General features: G+C 42.8%; 1 protein-coding gene across 3 annotated transcripts in view; it reads right to left on the bottom strand.

Annotated features, from left to right (window-relative positions):
* The window catches only part of tgfbr3 (transforming growth factor, beta receptor III), a 138,218-nt gene extending 126,106 nt beyond the window's left edge, over window positions 1–12,112 (bottom strand). For all 3 annotated transcript variants that reach the window (XM_072684041.1, XM_072684043.1, XM_072684045.1), the window contains exon 1: window positions 11,965–12,112. The gene's annotated coding sequence lies outside the window, so the exon portion shown is untranslated. The remainder of the gene's footprint in view (window positions 1–11,964) is intronic.
* Between the last annotated feature and the right edge of the window lie 5,389 nt (window positions 12,113–17,501).

Below are 17,501 nucleotides of genomic sequence, written 5' to 3'. Positions count from 1 at the left end.
CAAAACCTAAAAAACCCTAATATAGAACCCTGTGGGACTCCCTGTGGAATAATTCAGTAAAAAGGCAGTTACTGTACAATGGAATTCTTACTTGTGTTAAATGGTTACCAAATCATTCATAATGCCTTCTGTATTAGGACCAATAACTTAATAACTTATTAGGACAATGACTTAGTATTAATATCCTATTAATAATAATAGGATTGCAAATAATAGTTAATAACCTAGAGTAAATGATGAGGCCTGTTTAAACAGGATGAAATACAGTTTCTCTTTTGCCACAACGCAACCAATAACAAACAATTACTGCACACAGGTTATTACAAAACAGGATTGGGTCACATCCTTATTCTCACAAACAAGACAATACAGAAAAACAAACATGGTGATTTACAGAGCGCGAGTGGAATACTGGTAGTAACATCACAGCTGTGAAGACAACACAGCTGTGATGTTACACAATGTGGTAACATTCAGAATATACGCTTGTAGCTGTGAACACTGTTCCTATTTCATATACTCGCAATTTTCTTCTGCCAAGAAAATAGTTCCAGTGGCTTAGAGCAATGTTTTCCTTCAGACCATCAGTTGCTAAGCCTCCATAATGGCTAAACTGGATAGCAAACTGAATGTGACTATTTTCAACCAATCAGACTGCCGGGTCTGAAAGAACTGTTGTATAAGGGAGTTGTATAAGGTAAACAGCGAGAAAATGAGCGAACAAGCTTAGCCGCACATCACAAAACAAGCATCCCACAGTCAGTCCTAATGTGTGCCATCTGTTTCTGGCGTCAAATCACAGAAAAAGTACTAGTGAAAGCCAGACGCCTGGAAACCGACACACGACAGGTTTCCACTAGCAGTAAGTGGCAGTGAAGTCAGTGCATTTCGCTAATGCACTTAGCAGCACCACTCAGAGCCAACATGGGCAGTGTAGAGCCAGAGAGGGAATGAGAAAAACAAATGGCGTTACAGATGCCACTACCAACACATGAAAGAGGAAATGAAAATGTTTTAAACATCAGTGCTCGACCCGCAGGCATTGTAATTGTCCATGGGCATTCAAGAGATTCATATACAGCATGATTCAGAAGTTCAGACACACCTACGCGTGGTACGGCTTACTTTACTTAATCTTTAATCACATTTTACAAGAACGAACGGCTCATGCCATGGCCTGAAGGTTAGAGAAGCGGGCTTGGGAAGGTCAAGAAGGTCGCTGGTTCGATTCCCAGGACCGGCATGTACAGCTGAGGTGCCTTTGAGCACGGTATACATACAGAAGTATCCAGACTCTCATTTTAATCAATGAGTTTAACTACGTTACAGTGCACCTATTACTAACACAGGCAATTAGTTGCTCATGCACAGCAAAAGCATTGTCAATGCCATGCATGAGTCTGAAGTCACCATGCGGTAGATAGAGGGCACTGGGCTGTGGAGTCGTGGAACTGACTTTTCTAGAGTGCTTCAGGTGCAGCCAATACCTTCAGGATACGTTTGATTGGCATAGACGAATGCCATCAAATCCTCTCAGCAATATTCCAAAAGGTAGTGTAAGGCTTTTTTGCAGAAGGGAAAACAAACTCTCTATTAATACCTTTGATTTCAAAAGCAACGTTGGAGGACCAGGTGTCTACAAACGTTTGGATGTATAGTGTATATTACCTCCAACTGCTCCCTTTGCCACAAGGGGAATGGTGAGGTTAGGTGCTGACTTTGGGCGATGAGCTCTGGATCAAAAGCATAACTCCAACTCCCAAATCCCAAAGACTGAGAAACATCACTTCAGAGACTGCAGTTCCACTGCTCCACAGATCAGTGCTGGGAGGGGGGGGGCTTTATACCCCTCTAGCTGACGCTTAGTACCGAGCATGGTGATCGCAGGATTCTTGTCCTCCTGAGCATCCCATTCTATTAGCGATGTTTTTCTATGGAGATTAACCAAGCTGTGTGTGCACAGTTAACATCTGTCAATGCATCTTAATGTAGCTGAAGCCACTCATTAGAAGAGGTGACTGACTATGTTGGATAGTAAAAAGTAAAAAGTATTTGGACACTTGCTCTTTCATAGTTTTTTCAGTAATCGGGGTGTTAAAAAAAGAGTGTATCCTACTTTTGTTGGAGTAACTGTCTCTACTGTCCAAGGCTGAAGGCTCCTCTGCAAGAGTTTAGACCACTGCTGTGAAGATTTGATTTGATTGCATTCAGTGACAAGAGCATTAGTGAGGTCAGGAGGTTGGATGATCACCACCACACACCTTATTCCTATTCCCTCAACTTCATTCTCTCTCACATTTTCTCTCTCTCTCCCTCTCTCTATACCCCTACCTCTACATTTCTCGCTCAGTACACATCTGCTGAACAAAGAGCCATTCAGACTGAAGCAGCTGCTGAAGAGAGAAGTCGTTGTGGAGAATCTCCACAAATACCACACCTCCACCACCGGGGCCGGGGTCAGTGCCCTCCGCTATTGATTTGTACCCCAGAAGCACCCTCAAACCACTCACACAAACACACATTACGCAGCCACACCCACACAGCTCACATGCAGAGAGCAGTGGGAGTGAAACTATTTCATCCTCTTCATGGGGTGTGTCCGCAGTCCATACAGTAGCTGAAGGCCCTTAGAGGCTACTTTCAGTGACTGTAAATATTAAACACACTGCCTTTAGAAATGTTTAAACATATGGCAAATCAGGTCAAAATAAAAAAAGATGTAAAAAGTGCACCTATATGGTAGGTCTTACTAAAAAACATGGCCAATGGGGCAGTGGTGGCTCAGTGGTTGGAGCACCGGGCTTTTGATAACTAGGTTGTGGGTTTGATTCCCGGGCTTGGCAAGCTGCCACTGTTGGGCCCTTGAGCAAGGCCCTTTACCCTCTCTGCTCCCCGGGCGCTGAAGTTAGCTGCCCACCGCTCTGGGTGTGTGTGTACTCACTGCCCCTAGTTCACTAGTGTGTGTGTGTGTGTGTGTGTGTGTGTGTGTTCACAACCACAGATGGGTTAAATGTGGAGGACACATTTCGCTGTACAGTCCACGCTGTACAGTGACAAATATGTGCACCTTTACAATGAAAAAATAATATACAGTATACAATCCGAAATTTGTAGACCTCATCATTTTTCTAATGATTTAATTCAGCTAATTTAAGTTGCATCCATTGCTGACACAAGCCACACATCCCACATCTTGTCTAGCTTGTCCTGCCAATAGAACAGGACTCTCTGGAACCGATAAACATGATAAAGATGAACCTGTTGGCACCATGCCTAATGCCAGGCGTAGGTAAACGTGGTCTAAAGCCCCTCATCATTGAGCTGTGAAGCAGTGGAACAGTGCTTTCTACAATGATGGTGCTCCATCCAATACTTTTGTGATGAGTTGGGGAGTGGGGGATGAGGTGAGGTGGGCTGGTGATCATCCAACATCTTGTCCTTACTAATGCTCCTGTCTTTAAATGCAATCAAATCTTTACAAACTCTATTCGGAAGAAACATGAACGATTCTTGGAAGAAACAATGAATGAGCAGGTGTCCCAATACTTTTGTCCATGTAGCGTATATCCTGTTGTTTGTTGTTTGAGGGCGAGGAACAAATGAAGGTAGTTTTTCCAGAATATTTCATTTTCAGTTTTCAGAACCTTCTTCACACTTTTTTCAACAGTAAAACACTTTACTGAGTTGATCACGTCTTTGGGATCATCAGTTGCTTCACTGTTTACATGATTGCTACACATATTTTAAGAACAAACCTGTCTGTACAAGCTTTATGTTTATTTTATTTATTAATTTTGTATTATTATTATTATTTAGTGTCACTTCAAAACCTTAACCCTGTATTAAAGATCACCTGAGTTGCTGCACCCTTCTTATATCAGCTCTAGAGGCATGTGGGTTGGGCTGGTGTGGTCAATGATTCAGCCTAACAAAGATAAAGATAAAATACGGGATTTTTTTTCTGCGCAGAGTTGGATCACCTCGCGTGACTTCTGCTGAATGGCTGACACATTTACCCTTTCACTCTCTCGCCCATATGTGTACCATAACAGCTACACTGCCACAACACACACGCACACATACAGACACACAGCCAGAAGCTGGAAAAGTCGTTAGCAAATCGAAGGCAGCAGACCCCAGACTGAACATAATAAGTAGTTATGAGTTACTCCACGCTGTTGCAGCGTAGGAGGACGGGTGACTGGCCATATGGTTTTAACACACAGCCTGGGCCTGAACCCGGACAGGCAGTAGAGGGTGATGAACAAAGCGGCCACTGGCTCTGCTAACGCCGTGGCTAAAGACTGGTTGGAATGAGAGGCAGCACACGTTGAAGTATCTGGTATCTGGTATCAGTTTCATTCTATTATGAGCAGAAAACGCTAAAACAAGTCAAGAAAGAGTAGTCTGATGATGACGTAAAGTGATTCAATTAAAAAACTAGTCGTTTTTAGAGAAAACATATCAGATCAGGATCAACCAGTGGCTGCAGAAAACATGGGCAGCTCAATGTCTCCCAAGGGTGAAGCAACCACAGGTCTAGCTCCTCTGCTGGCTGGTTGCAGTATGATGCCTATACATTTTAATGACACAATAGCCCATTTTCCATCTCAGTCTTTCCATGTTTTGTCTGTGCTAATATTGACACATTTATTATTTCCCCCTCAGAAGTCAGTTTTTAAAACCTTATTCCGCTGCTTGGTAAGAAAATAAGAGGTTACACTTGGAAATAAAGTGATTGACAGCCTTTGCCGGCAGAGACCGCCTGCAGGGCTGCATGATTGTCTCACACCCTTTCTGTTCATTACATGGAGTAGCTGAGTTGTAGTGGAACGTCCAAGAACTGCACTTTTACTGTTGAAACATTACACTTATCGGATGAACCAGGTAACCAGGAGCAAAATCCACTTTACTGTAAGCTCAAGAAAGGCGGTCTGAGAAAGGCGGCCTTGGTCCTGGAGAAGCCTCCGCCTATGGTCTGTATTGTGCAGACATGGCAGACCGTTCTGGCTTTATTTCTAAAGAATAAAAGGGAATGGGACCACTGCCTCCCTGTTTTCTGCAGTCGTTGCTATCAACCAATCGTGATTTCAGCATCACTATCAGAAAAGAATAAGGAGTATTGTGTTACCTCTGAGATCCTATTAACATAGCGAATGGTTTCCACCATAGCTAAACCCACTGCAGAGATAGTGGATGCTAAACTTCCCTCAAAAATGACCAAAAACATTAAACACACTTTTTTTTACATCAAAACTATCCGGGTTTCTTCATTGTTACACTTGAAATAAAGTTAAGAGGTGGAAGGCAGCGTTGTCCCAAATGCTGGGAAACCAGAGGCCTAAACATTTGTCAGTAGATATGTGTGTTTAAAGGGGTTTACAGGACGTCTGAAAAAGGAGGACCTGGCATACATACTAGATAATATTCAACAGCTGACGTTTCCAGTAAAAATTGGGCAACGATTAAAGACCATGTAGTGGATCTCCAGCTCCCCAAGTTCCCGACACACCTGTATTCAGTGTTTTTTGATGGCTTCGTACGGGTGTGTTGGAAGCTGAGACAAGATGGAATGTGAGAAATTTCAGGGACCCTAGCGACTGGTTTGAGGACCACAGCATTCATACCAATATCAGTAACAATATAAACAGTATAGCATGATTTCTTTTAAGTAAGCTATGATACATCTGATTCAACTCTACTTGAAAATCTTTAGATGATAGTCATCAACAGAGTCGGAGATGTATTAGGACTGGCTCTGCTATCAGCCTACACTATAAAAAGGGGGCTTCTTCAAGGGTTCTTTAGTAAAGTCAATGGTTCTATATAGATCCATGCCAATTTAAAGAATCATCTGGATGCTTACACAGTTCTCTGACTGGTTAAAGGTCTATATAGCACCAAAAAGGTAACCATCATTATGAGCCAGTTTTTATTTTGTCTATAGTCACACATGTAAAGATGCACTTACATGTGAGGTCAATGCTGTGTAATGACCTCCCTGATAAGCAATTCGTCAGGTTTTTGGTGTAATGCTGGATTTTTAGTTATCTCACCCTCTCCAATGCCACAGACAGGGCCTACTGTCTAAGGTCAGGGCCTTTCTCCAGTGTCCATGGCTCTGTTTCAGCAGACTAGCGTGGCGTTGGACATTTGAGTACAGTACAACACACAGAGCAACACAGCCCAACCATTTCCTGTAGTGAGCAGCCACTGAAGCAGCCTGATCAGCCAAATCAAACATGACTTAAGCTTGCGTTGGAGGTCTGGTCTGATTTCTCTCATGAAATAAGTGACAATACGTTTTCTAGAAATGTGTTTCTAATGAAAATGAGATCACTTGTGGAACATGGCTGAGATCAGACAGGCAGGAAAGCACAAGGCTTGAATCGAAAACCTGGTATGAGTATGAGCCAGTGTGCCTCCGAGCTTTAAAGTAGTAAATGTGCGGTGAAAGATCTAATTGACATGATTCATCGCTTGCCCCCGATGCAGTCGACGTGTCTGTCAGGGGTAAGAGATAATCTGTCGTTGCTAACAAACACTGCACAGTCACCAATGGCATCTTCATATATGCATGGCTTTTAATGAGCGTCCAAAAATCTACATAAACTAGCTAAAATAGCCTTACTTAAAAAGGTACGCTAAACTTCCCATAAATATTATTTATTTTTATTTTACAAATGAAGATCTGAATGTTTTAAAGAATTTAGAGGAAGGATTTAGAGGAATTGGTGACTATTCAAATCTAATGTTTGTTGGACATGTTAGTCCAGCTTTTTCCGTTCTACACTAAAGAAGCCATCAGATGCCAAACCAAAAATCTCATTCACACAGTTTCCTTTTACTGTAAAAGACGTCGATCAGTTTGCTAGTAGTTCAGTTTTCTTTAGCTAAAAAGGGCCTACATCAACAGGCTACATCACACAGCTAAGAACAGTCATAGCCACAATCTCAAAACCTGAGATACGTCAAAGCACATAAGCGAGTCTGTTTAGGAATGACTGGACAAGTGTCGGACAAGTGTGAGCAGATTTAGCCATGCAGTTTGTATGATGCTAACTGATCAGCTATATGCTTCCTTAACTGGTTAGTTTCATCAGCTTTATAGCGCCAGTGCAGAACTAAAGACGCAAGCAACAAACGTGTCTGGGCAGACTGACTACATTTGGAATAGGGTGAAAACTGTGCAGATCTGTGAGTCTTATTTGGCTGGATTGTGTAGAAGTCTAGGAGTAACTCAGCCTAAACAAAGCTCGCCTTCCCTCTCGCGCGAGCGGCCTGTGATGCAGCCGATGCTGACATGTTTATAACGGAGGATGTGCTGGTTTGGCCACAGAGAATCTCTCCGCCTTGGCTGTGAGCGGAGCCACGTGTCGAGCAGGAACACACCAGGGACGAACAGATTGGCCAGATGCACTCTAACATACACTCTAACACACACACATACACAAACAGCAGCTAGTGGCCAAATGGAATGACCTATGCCGGCCAAAAGACGGTCAAAATCTACTTTTCTCACTCATTCTCACACACACACCTAACCAACACACACACACCTATGCACAACGCACAACTCACACGTAACATCTGTACTGAAAGAGGCCACTGGGAAAGGGTCAGACCACAGTGTGCACAGTCTGCTCCTCTACACATGGAACATCTGTGTGTGTGCATGTTTGTGTGCGACGGCTTATGAGTCAGAGCAGAGTAGTCACTCACACACACACACACACACACACACACACACACACACACACACACAAACATGCTTATTTTAATACAATGATCCGATGTCAGGAGTTATACATTAATCCCATCTGTTATTATACACACACAGTAGATGGACAAAAGTATTGGGACACCTGCTCATTCAGCGTTTCTTCCGAAATCAAGGATATAAAATGCTTTTGTTGGAGTATTTTGTTAAAATACTAGAGTTTGGAGCATTTCTGTGAGGATTTGATTGTTTGTTGAGGTCCAGGTGTCGGATTATCAACCTCACCCACCTCATCCCTAACTCCCAAACTCATCCCAAAAGTATTGGATGGAGCACCACCATCATTCCAGAGAACATAGTTCTTCCACTGCTCCACAGCTCAATGCTGGGGGGCTTTATACCCCTCTAGCCCATGCCTAGCATTAGGTATGGTGCCAACAGGTTCATGTTTCTCTGCTCCAGACAGTCCTATTCTATTGCTCAACAGGGACTAGACAACCTGTGTGTGAGCATTTGCACAGCTGTGTCAGCATCGAGAAGCCGAATGCCTTCATTAGATGCGGTGTCCACAAACATTTGGACATATCAGGTTTTTGAGTGACTGCAGGTGAATCCTGTTTTTCGGACTTGTACTCCTAAAAAGTCAGTTCATTGTGGTCCAGAAATTGTACGAAACCACATACACACATGCACATACGTTCACATGCACCAACACGAACGGCATGCAAACACACTCATAGGCCTCTCCACCTCTCTGTGAATCATCAATCACGCGGCCAGCGGCGCACTGCTGCTCGACTCTTACAGGACAGAGACTGAAATAAAAATCCTCCCAGTGACACAGTCCTGTAAATCCTTCAAGCTCTGACTAGTAAGCCTTGTTTCCTCAATCAGCATTCTCTCTCTCTCTCTCTCTGTCTCTCTGTCTCTCTCTCACTTTCCCACTTTTACTCACTCTCACCCACTCTTTCTGTCTTTTTCTCAGTCTCTTCTCTATCTGTCTCTCTCTCTTTCTCACACACTTAAAAAAAAAGGAATAAAAAGGAATAGGCTGATGTATGCAGTGGTTTTATAGGCTTTGGAGTGTAGGTATGCATTGGTAAACCCTGATCAGTTTGCAAACTTATATTCAAACATTTTTTGACGAATAGGGAGGACTGCAAAACCCAATAACTATAACAGAACAGCAGCCATAGCTGAGTAAATTCATCACCAGATCTCTATCATTATCACAGCGACCCTGAATGAGACACAAGTTTCGATGAGCTCATATCACGACTTACTTCATTTGCACTCACGTCATACTAGTCCCAGACGAGTGCTTCTATGGCCGTTTTAACAGATTTAGAGATTTGTATATCACTGTATTTTAGCAATGCAGTTGTCAATGGTTATTAAACAGTATCAATAAACCTGTGGACGAGCCCTAAGGCTAATGTTTTTTCATTTGTTGTCCATGGTCAGATTTGATTGACAGACAGCACCCTAAAAGATCGTACATTTAGTAACACTACATTAGTGATTAATGGTCTAATTCACAGTGCCTAGTTAGATATGGCCAATCTCTGTGTTTGTTGGTAATCATCTGCAGCCCGATGCATGATTCGAAGACTAAGCTAAGGCTAGGTCAACAATTTTAGCCCTGATTTTCCACTTGCAGAAGATCACTGCGGCACATCAGCGTGCTCAACACGATCTGCAGCAACATCGGTGCTCACCATGATCGCTATTGGTGAACTGCTCAAAGACACTACAGAGAGGTCTCCAGAGCCTCGCAGATGCCCGAAGGACATCAATCGAAGCGTTGTGACCCTGTTGTGACTGGCCTGTTGTAAATGCGCCCACAAGCTGCAGCCAATGAGAGTGTGAGACACAGGGTGAGGGAAAGCATGGCTACAAGAGAAGTTCTGCAGTCTGCTTGGACTTTATTCACTGCAAATCAGCTCGCAAACAACCCGAATCGCTTGTTCCTTACGGACTTAGCAGTTTGTAGACCAGACAGCCAGTCCAACTAATCCTAAAAGTATCCTGCAGTGCTCCATTACTCGAAAGAACACAGTTCCACTGCTCCACAGCCCAATGCTGGGGGGGCTTTATACCCCTAGAACCAATGCTTGACATTTGGCATGGTGTCCTTAGGCTCCAGTGCTGCTGCTCCAGAGCATCTTGATCTATTGGCATTGCTGTGTGAGCAACTGCAGGGATGTCTGTATACTTTTGAATACATGGTGTCCTGCAGATAATGTAGCTCTAATAGTTATAGAGTTGTTTACAGCAACTGTTAAGATCAATAACCAAATAATAAGCCTCCCACTGTAAACTAATCACTTTCATACATACACTCTTTTTCACCCCCATTAAGCCTGTACTGATGCTAAGCTACAGATATCACTTCTAAGCCTACCAGAGGCTTTCAAAGCAGACTGACTGGAACCCGGGCACAGCCCCAGTCATGCATGAACGTTTGGGGAGAGTGGAGCGAAGGCTTTAGCACTGCAAATGTACAAGTAAAGAGCATATAATGACCAGTGAACAGGGAGACTAAAAGGTCTATGGGAAACTCATAGGGCCTGAATATCCGACAGTCGTCCAGATGCAGATGCTAAAATCAGTTTCCATACTGTGTACAGATTCACAAGCCTGTTAAGACTCTGGCTCAGGCATGATAAACACGATCACGATATCTTCCAACCTGCTCTGACAGCTTTACCACTTTTAGCAGAAAGAAACATCCTGAAACATCTTGCAGATATATATATATATAAATAGCAAAGCAGCATTTCAGCACAAATGCAAGCAAACCACAATCAAATTCATATTGATCTAGATTGAGCAACTGCCGGCCTTCTAAAGAAAGTAATCTGACCACTATCTGCAGGCAGTGCGAAGAAACTGAGGGAGTCATAAAAAAAACTATCAGCTCTACAAGCTCACAAATACTGCTGATCCTGTCTGCAGCAGCAGAACACCTCAGCTCTCCTCTTAGCTCATTTCTCTGTAAACATCACGCTGCACCTCCGCAACTGAAGCATTGATCAGAACTGATATAGATACAGGCTTACTCATCAGTAGGAAGAAGTGCAGAAAGAACACATAAGTACACCAGAGCCAAACACAAGCCTTTTCCCCCAACTTGGGTAACGACTCCAGACAAACGATCCCAGCAGAAGTGAACAACAATATAGTCCTCTTTAGGATTTAGACTATATATTGGAGCATTAGTGAAATCCGGTGCTGATGTTGGACGATTAACTTCTGGATCACAAGCGACACTCCTCCTCTCCCTAAAGGTATCTGATGGAGCTGCATCACTCCAGAGAACGCAGTTCCACTGCTCCACAGCCCGATCCTGTGGGGCACTATAACACCTGTGTCAGCAATCAGTGCACCTTAAAGCAGCTGGCTGCATTCATTTGATGGGGTGTCTGGATAGTAGTGTATGTTCAATATATTGGGGCAAACCATCCTTTTCTGACATGTTGTTGCTGGTCAGAACATCTGGGGCCAACATCTGGCTGGGGGTGATCTGAGCTGATCCCTAGGAGAGGTGCACCGGTGCAATGCAAACCATATTAAATCATAATATCTCACAGCTCAGGGATGTTGCATCTTCGTTGCATCTCTGAGCTAAACATCTTCTAGACAGAATCAGTTACTGCCGTCCGCTGCTCTACCTATTACCCTGGCACTGCCCGATTGAATGAAATTCCTCACTAAAGACAACCTTGAACAACCAAAAAAAACATGTGCAAATCTCGGGACCCCCACACACAACAACCAGAGGCCACATTTCTCTCTGCAAATGTCCCTCAGGTGCATCTCAGGTGTCATTCAGAAACACATGCCTCAGAAACTCACACCGTTCAATGAAGCTGGGCTTCTGGCTCTGCTGACCCAAGCATGAGGAGCAACCCTGCCTCGCTTGAGCCTAGCTAGAAACAAGTGGATGGTGGCAGGCCAGTCTTGGCTGAAGTAGAAGAACAGATACAGTGATAATGTGAGCAAGACTGTAAAGAGCAGCAGCAGCAGCAGCAGCAGCAGCAGCAACACATGGAAGACTGTCCACAACAACCTCAGCTTCCAGACCCATCCAACCATCCAACGCAGGCATGCAAATGTCAGACCACACACTGCTCAGCACATGTGTGGAAGAGCCTGTCAGACACTGCCGTTAGAGCTCAGACAGGGCAGGTAAGTCTTAGGAGAAGTGACTTAGTAAGTTTAAGAGAACAGCACAGACCTACCGCACAGAGCAGAGAGGCAGAACTTCGCTGAAGTTTGAAGAAGCAGCAGCAGCAGCAGCAGCAGCAGAGCGGCACCGAAGGCGAAACCTCAACCCTTTCCCTTCACCTCCCGAGCGTGTGAAAAAGTTACCGACGGCTGAAGTAACGGACTAGCTGACCCCAAAATACGAGGGGATGATAAAGTGTAAAATACGTCCCAAAAAGTTTTAAATAGCTGCGCTGCTCTGGGCTGAGCGCTGCATGGAGGAGGAGGGGCCTCTGGACTCCGCCCACCATCCTCCCTCCTCTGCCTGGAGGACAGCTGCAAGCGGAGAGGCCACTCTGAGATCCAGCACACATCAGTAGACCTGATGAACAGGGCTGTGAATTATGGACATATGATGATATATGTTTTAAAGCCTAATAACAAATCAGTGCACTGGAATGCTGGGCTAAAAAGATAAGGATGAGGAACTTTTAGGGGTTCTTCTATTTAAATCTGTGAAGGAACCTCTAAAAACCCTTCGGTTCTAAGGTTCCTCCTCAGTTTCAAATTCAGGAATGGAAAGGAAAGTTGAACTTTTAACAGTGTAGCTGTTCTTGCCAAAAAAACAGGTGTAAAATCACACTGCCGAAAGAAATACTGGAGGATCTGTGTGTGCAGATCATGCAATCCGTCAATCTATCAACCCTTTCCATGTAAACAGGGCACAAAGGTTCTTTGCTGGGCAGGTGACAAACATAAAAATAAATACCAATAAAATAAAACAATATATGAGAGATATGAATAAAAATATATAGAAAAATGTATAATATGTATAGATATGTATAGTACAAAAACCTACAAATAGACAGTATGCAAATAAACTGTGGGTAAAATGAAGTACTGCAGTACTGAGGTACTTATTTACTGCATTTTATTTAAAGATATATTTATTTAAATGAATGTATATCGCAGCAAGTTAAAGTGCATACTGAATGTGCACTGACTACAGTAGCGCACAATAGGAATTATGGTATGATATATATATATAATGGTTATATACATTACAGCCTGGGTAATGAATGAATGGATGAATGAATGGGAATCTGTCAGTCCTTCACAGGTTGGTCTTGGATGTTTAAATGTACACCTAATAGGAGGCCATGTTCAGAGCCACTAATACAGCTGTGCATCTGCTTGGGAAATATTTCGGCCTATGCCATATTCATGTCATATAGATATTCTCATTTCTGATTGGGTGAAAACCAAAAACCTAGTCTTTTGGGTTGCTTTTGGCAATAACAGTGTTAATAGAGCATGATGTCCACTTTTAAATTAAACAGATGCAAAGCAGGGCCTCTTTCCATGGCTCCCTGGACTTTTTTTCCCTATTATCTCCAACGCTAAACCTCCCGTAGACGAACCTGGACTAGTGTTATCAGTTAAGATTACAGCATTACTGATTACAGAGTCCCTCCATCTGAAAGAAGTCATTGCCATCTGATTTGCTTCAAGGCTGCAACCTGCTGGCGGCGCAAAGCCTGACCTTGGGGCTCCGCTATCAGGGAAAGAAATCTGAATCCAGCAGAATCTGCCGCAGCGCAGGCCTCGCCAAGGCCCATCCTCCCCAAGGACAGGTTTTCAGTGATGAACTGAATAACAGCTTGAGCTTATTCATCTCATTGAAAGCTGTAGCTAATATGGAAAAAGTCTGCACTGTGAAGATGGTGGAAAGTGGAGGATTTATGGTGGAAAACAGCGCGGGGTTGCCGTAGAAGACAACAAGAGACATCCATAATTGATCATTTTGTTTAGACAAGCAAGCTGACAATAAATCTGCGGCAAGCAACGCCGAGCATCTTCTGTCTGTCAGCAAAAGACTTTTTTGTTCCATTCAGGCGTATCATATTTTCTCCCCTCCTCCCACTCCAGGTTGTTAAAGTGGATGTGCGTTCATGAGTGTGTTTGTTGTTGTTGTTGTTGGATATATTTGTTTACCTGATTTGTTTGGGGTGTTGTTTTTTTTCATGATGCCACCGTCTCATTTCAGCACATCTTTCATGTTGTGAGAGGGAAATGTTGTGCTTTGCTCGGAGGGAAATGGGCAAAAAAAGAGAAGAAGGAGTAGAAGAAGAGAAAAGGCATTTTCGGCTGCTTACAGTGTAAAATGTCAAGGCCATGATTTGCCACTAATGAGACGCGTGCACCTGTGTGAGATGGGGAAAACTTTGTTTCGGAGCCCCTTCGTCGTGCGAGGGAGAAGAAATAATAAAAAAAAACATTGATGCTCTGCTTTTGAGTGTCAGTGAGAATGTGCTCAAAGAGCTGCTATCACACTGCTCTTCCTCATACATATGTATTCCTCCTCAGCATCGCGCCAGGCCTCATCAGCTGCCAGCGGGACAGCGCTGAACTCGTGGAAACACTACACAGACGAGGGGGGGGGGGGGGAGATGAGATGAAATAATGCCCCGAACATGAAACCTTTACTCTTAGCTTCTGGTTTCCTCTGTTTCGAGGATGCTTGTGATCCTGTTTCTTCCAAAAGCATCCGAAATCCACCTCCTTACAGCGTCTTTTATTGCATTTGTAGAATATTCAACAAATGCGTTGCATTTGCAAACACTAGGCCTGCCCTAGGACAACGAGACTTCTTTGGCTGTGGAATTCAGTAGTAGAAACCTCATAAACCTGGTAAAAGTCCTAAAAATCTTGAAGCCAACACTACTTCTCTGAGCAGGTAATGATTCGGCTCAAGCCATATGTAAATTCTATCGAATTAAAAGGGGATCTCCACTGATTTGCCCAAATTTCATCATAATTCATTTAATTCAAGTCATTTAGAGTGGGTTGATTTAAAATGCCCAGTTCTAGTCAAAACTGTTAATAATGGTTACACAATAAGATAGTAACCCAACACCTGAAGGGTTTCATGCCTTTAAGCTACATCACAAAGTTATTACACACAGTGATTAAAAATATGCATCCTGATGCCTGAGATGTTGGTTTACAATCATTTTGAGATAAAACTCAAGCTAAAGGCCAACAATTTACCGACATCATCATGACATATGAAGAGGAAGCACATGTTAGTTGGCTGATCACTTTGGATAGTACATAAATGGCTGTAGTTTCATTGACCTCATGACCTCAAATTAATGTCACGCTTAATTCAGCTTTTTTCCTCAATATCGATTAAGGAATGATTATGTGAGCCGTTCGAGTTGCTAAGTTGGATGAGTTGCTTGAGTTCTACTCTATGTTGCCTCTATATCGCAGAGTCACTTCTGGCAATAACAGTGTTAATGTAGCACATTTCATTCGTATGGAGATGATGTCCACTTTTAAATTAAACAGATGCAATGCAGGGTCTCTTTCCGTGGCTCCCTGGCACAAAAAAAAATCAGTTTGCCTCTTTTTTTTCCTATTATCTCCAATGCTGAACCTCCCGTAGACGAACCTGGACTAGTGTTATCAGTTAAGATTACAGCATTACTGATTACAGAGTCCCTCCATCTGAAAGAAGTCATTGCCATCTGATTTGGGGAAACACAGTGGGGAAAAATATGAACAGAATAATAATAATAATAATAATAATAATAATAATAATCATGGGCAAGATGGCATCATTTAGAGATTCTAAATGTTGGTTTATGATTGAATGATTTAGAAATAAAAAATAAAAGAAACAAGAATTCTCCATTAACTCCATAAGTGGCTTCAAACTCTACCTCATGCTCAATATAGAACTTCCAATAGTGTAATGGTATTGAATAATAAGCTATAAGAGTGAATTATTGATGATTGTGAGAGTGAATGATTGATTGGTTGATTGAATGATTGATGGATTGAGCAAGCAGCATATAAGGACTCTGGTCCAAGGTTTCTCCTCAGGCCTACTGGGGAACTGTGTGTGTGTTGGGGATTTATTATCATTTGGCTAATGTAAAGCATCATTGAGTTTCAGAAATATGCTATAAATTCACTTAAAAAAAACATATTATTATTATTTTTATTATTAGCCCCACCCAAATTTTAACAGCTGTTACCACATATTGCTGCATTGCTGCAATAGGAAACAGGGATACCTCAAAAAGCCCCATAAGCTTATTTCCATAATGGTGTCTAAATGTTATTAGCTCAGATTACTAATAATTTATTATGCATCACATTTCCATTCCGTCAACGAAGGCACGAAGTCAGCACACAGACTTTGTTGCCTCAACATAACATACAATAGATTTAACTCTGACATGTGTTCAGTTTGTCAAACAACCCCCTCGGTTGGTTTTTTGAGTGTGGCCTGACTTCAGCAAGGAAAAGGAACTTCTAGCTACTAAAATAAACAGACTGGCTTTGTGTGTTGGTGCAGAAGGGAGGGAGGTGGACCTGCTGGACGGTCAAAAAGCAAACAGAGAGAAGGAATATATATACGGTTAGGATGTGGTGAAGAAACAGGTGCTCCCTCCCATGCTGCCCACATCCACATCACAAGGATGTGGGCGACTGCTTCATCTAGGCCTCCTAAATAATTCTAAGGTTTAGTCTAAGACGGCGTTTCTGGTGATCTACCTTTTCTGACCCATCAAATTACGGCCTTCAGAGGTGCTTGATAAGGTGAAGGGTATGTTTGAGATGATCTCCAGGGCAAGGGCTGGTGACTGCTGCTCTAAAAGGAGGAATTAAAGGAATATCTAACCCTAACCTCTGTCTTAATCATCTGCAGCATACAGGAAGTACAGAACAGATGACGCGTCTACCCATTGGCTCCTATTTAAAGCTTCTAAAAGCCTTTAAATAGTCTTGTTTGTCCTTTTCCTCTGATGATTGGTCTCCCTCTTAATGTGGTTTGCTGAATCTAATCAGTGTTAAATACTCAAATTAACACAGAGCCCCTGAGCCCTTTATAGGTGTCCTTTAGACCAGTTATTCCAAAAGGTGTCCTATGCTGCCCTCTAGTGAAATTGTGATGCACACTCACATAGGCAACACACAAACCCACTGAGCACCAGTGCAACCAAAACAGCCCCCATTATCAAGTGGAGTAAGTATTTGGACAGTGACACACTTCTGTATCGCTGTATGCCACCACCAAGGGGTTACAATGAAGCAATCCAGATGAGACTGAAGTGTAAATTTCAGCTTGAATTCAAAGGCTTTAACCAAAACAATACGTTAACTGTCTACGAAATGACATTCATTTTTAGAGTCCCTCTATTTTCACATGGAATGAACTGATAAACAGTCTCATGCCTTTTAGGCCAGGTTCCCTCATTACTTCATGACATATTAAGGAGATAAAAGGTCTGGAGCTGACTATAGGGAAGTCTCAGTGTGTGTCTAAACAGGTGTCGATGCAAGTGAAGGAGGCCATCATTAGGCTGAAAAAAAAACCCTTGACAACAGCAGGTCGAGTCAGGAACCCTCTTGGCAAAGTCTACGGTTAAGAGAGACCTTCATGAGTGTAGATAAAGAGGGGTTTACTTCAAGATGCAAAGCACTGATAACACCAAAGAACAGGAAGGCCAGATAAGACTGATTTAAAAAAAAAAAAAAAAAGCCAGTTCAGCTCTGG

The sequence above is a fragment of the Salminus brasiliensis genome, chromosome 7 (assembly GCF_030463535.1).
Source record: "Salminus brasiliensis chromosome 7, fSalBra1.hap2, whole genome shotgun sequence".
NCBI lineage: Eukaryota > Metazoa > Chordata > Actinopteri > Characiformes > Bryconidae > Salminus > Salminus brasiliensis.
This window is presented reverse-complemented; position numbering and strand designations above follow the sequence as displayed.